General features: G+C 58.7%; 1 non-coding gene across 1 annotated transcript in view; it reads left to right on the top strand.

The window, feature by feature from the left end:
- Positions 1-1,653: 1,653 nt before the first annotated feature.
- Positions 1,654-2,500, top strand: part of LOC124742206 — a 1,909-nt gene continuing 1,062 nt past the window's right edge. Inside the window, exon 1 of the ribosomal RNA XR_007010222.1 lies at positions 1,654-2,500. This exon is cut by the window's right edge and continues 1,062 nt beyond it. This is a non-coding gene — a ribosomal RNA (small subunit ribosomal RNA).

Below are 2,500 nucleotides of genomic sequence, written 5' to 3'. Positions count from 1 at the left end.
GCTCACTTTCCACATGCTCCTGCTGTACACTGTAATGTGGATGGCAGCAGGACGTACATGCCGCCCCTCCCCACGTCCCCACCTTGCCCCCTGCCTTCGCAAGCTGGTTGGTGAGAAGTTTGCATGTTCAATGCCCTTCGCATGCGACGTACTCAGGCTACGTTGTGGTGCGGCCTGTGTCAACTGTCCGCTGATGTCGTACGCGTGAACCACAATCTGTACTGCACATTCGTCCTTATGTACTGAATGATACATCGTGGCACATGTGTGACCGCACAACGACTGCGCCCAAAAACGGCGGACCATACAGTGCAAATATTGTGCACGCAGCTACGTGTCGTCTCCCTATGAGAGCTGGATTGCAGTGTGGTACGCCATAGAGACGTGTGGGAGGAACGGACGCCGTGGATGGCGATCAGCATGAGCTGTCTGTTGATGTATTCGGACCTAGTCGTCTCTCCTCACACACCGTGATGGCATGGTGCACCGCGTTCCATATCTGCGACATGCTACAGAGGCCGGTTGACAGTCGTTCGAGCAATGGACATCGCATACGTACGGGGGCCACCTTCCACGTATTGTCTAGGCGTGCACATTTTGTTGCGTGTATGTGGGCAGACGTAGTGTGGCGTGACACCTGACACAGGCATGCAATAATCGTTGAAGTTGCAAATGGCGATGGACGCCTGCGTTTTCTGGTGAAGTTACGCAAATGAACAAATGGTAACCTGTTGTGGTGCGGTTGTTCTCGCTAGGGGTGAATCGGTGATGGCGACGATAGGTTGAGGTACTAACCGGTTGTTCCAGCGATACCCACCATGCCGACGAAACTGAACGGCATCTGGGTGTGAAGCGATACGCGGCGGTGGCTGGGTGGGACCGTCCCCGGCCGGTGAGGGGGCGCCTCCCGGCGTGCTGGCCGCGCGGTGCGTGGGCGCACGCGCTACAGCCGGCTGGTGGGGGCGGCCAGTGGCAGGCGCGCCGGCCGACGGACGCGGCAGGCGTCGCAGCTGCGCGCCGGCGCACCCTGCGCGCGGCGCCGTGCGGCCAAAGTAGGTCCTCGCGGGCCCGGTGCGAAGCGCGGTGGACATCTTCAGTGTGCTGGTCCGATTGAGGACTGTGTGCGTTGAGGATGCGCCGCCGCCCGGCGCTCGGCGCCGCGACGCCGTCTGCTGCTCGGTCGCCCCAGCGGTTCTCGCTGGTGGTTTGTATCGCAGCTGTGCGGATGTGTTGGCGCGTGCGCTGTGCTGGGAGAGTTCGCTTCGGCACCCAAGTGGGGCTTTTGTCCTTCTGTGGCGCTGGCGTTGGAGCTGCCGGTCACCGTAGGTGGCGCGTGTTGTCTCCCGCCGGCAATGCCACGACAGCACGCTCCCGGGCCTCTGTCGGCAGCGGCAAGCTCAGTTGGGAGCACGGGTGGTCGCACCGAAAGCGTCTACTCGCCTAACTCCGGGCGATTGCGCCTCTCTCGAACCCGACCAAGTACTTGGGACGGCGCTGCGCGCCGCCGGGACCTGAGAGGGTTTCGAGGTGTATTGTGCAGGGGAGCTCAGCCTCCTCCTGTTTGCAGAATGATTGAGCGGACGCTTGCGTGTTCGCGCGGGCCCCCGGGACACACTCCCGGGCGGCCGGCTGCTCAGCTCTAGTTGACGCAGCTCCCTGGTTGATCCTGCCAGTAGTCATATGCTTGTCTCAAAGATTAAGCCATGCATGTCTCAGTACAAGCCGCATTAAGGTGAAACCGCGAATGGCTCATTAAATCAGTTATGGTTCCTTAGATCGTACCCACGTTACTTGGATAACTGTGGTAATTCTAGAGCTAATACATGCAAACAGAGTCCCGACCAGAGATGGAAGGGACGCTTTTATTAGATCAAAACCAATCGGTCGGCTCGTCCGGTCCGTTTGCCTTGGTGACTCTGAATAACTTTGGGCTGATCGCACGGTCCTCGTACCGGCGACGCATCTTTCAAATGTCTGCCTTATCAACTGTCGATGGTAGGTTCTGCGCCTACCATGGTTGTAACGGGTAACGGGGAATCAGGGTTCGATTCCGGAGAGGGAGCCTGAGAAACGGCTACCACATCCAAGGAAGGCAGCAGGCGCGCAAATTACCCACTCCCGGCACGGGGAGGTAGTGACGAAAAATAACGATACGGGACTCATCCGAGGCCCCGTAATCGGAATGAGTACACTTTAAATCCTTTAACGAGTATCTATTGGAGGGCAAGTCTGGTGCCAGCAGCCGCGGTAATTCCAGCTCCAATAGCGTATATTAAAGTTGTTGCGGTTAAAAAGCTCGTAGTTGGATTTGTGTCCCACGCTGTTGGTTCACCGCCCGTCGGTGTTTAACTGGCATGTATCGTGGGACGTCCTGCCGGTGGGGCGAGCTGAAGGCGTGCGACCGCCTCGTGCGTGCTCGTGCGTCCCGAGGCGGACCCCGTTGAAATCCTACCAGGGTGCTCTTTATTGAGTGTCTCGGTGGGCCGGCACGTTTACTTTG

Source organism: Schistocerca piceifrons, unplaced genomic scaffold, assembly GCF_021461385.2.
Source record: "Schistocerca piceifrons isolate TAMUIC-IGC-003096 unplaced genomic scaffold, iqSchPice1.1 HiC_scaffold_22, whole genome shotgun sequence".
NCBI lineage: Eukaryota > Metazoa > Arthropoda > Insecta > Orthoptera > Acrididae > Schistocerca > Schistocerca piceifrons.
This window is presented reverse-complemented; position numbering and strand designations above follow the sequence as displayed.